Genomic DNA, 352 nt, shown 5'->3' with positions numbered 1-352 from the left:
TGGGGGGGGTAGGGGGCAGCCTCTTTCTTGGGACACCCCCTGGCCGTTTTGGGGGGGCCCCTCCCGGGCCGTGGCGCCGTGCCCCGGCTCTGAGGACGTTTCGGGGGAACCTTTTGGGGGCGTTTTGGATTTTTTAAGGTGGTTTTTTGGGTTGTTTTTGCTTTCTTTTTTCGGCACCGCGGCTTTTTGCGGGGGGAAAAAACGGCAGATTTGGTGCAGGAATGGGATTTTGGGGGGGTGGACGGACCCCGACAGCCACGACCCCCCCTCTTGGGAGCGACAGAGCCTGAGGGTGGGGGGCACCCAGGGGTCGCGGTGGGTACCCCCTCCCCCCGTGCCCCTTGAGGGCACG

At 64.5% G+C, this 352-nt stretch overlaps 1 protein-coding gene across 1 annotated transcript in view; it reads left to right on the top strand.

The window, feature by feature from the left end:
• Window positions 1-352, top strand: part of LOC121340060 (leucine-rich repeat transmembrane protein FLRT1-like) — a gene marked incomplete at its 5' end in the record, with an annotated part of 2,642 nt that overhangs the window by 1,650 nt on the left and 640 nt on the right. The gene's annotated exons all lie outside the window — the stretch shown is intronic.

Source organism: Onychostruthus taczanowskii, unplaced genomic scaffold (assembly GCF_017590055.1).
Source record: "Onychostruthus taczanowskii isolate IOZ18803 unplaced genomic scaffold, ASM1759005v1 scaffold393, whole genome shotgun sequence".
NCBI lineage: Eukaryota > Metazoa > Chordata > Aves > Passeriformes > Passeridae > Onychostruthus > Onychostruthus taczanowskii.
This window is presented reverse-complemented; position numbering and strand designations above follow the sequence as displayed.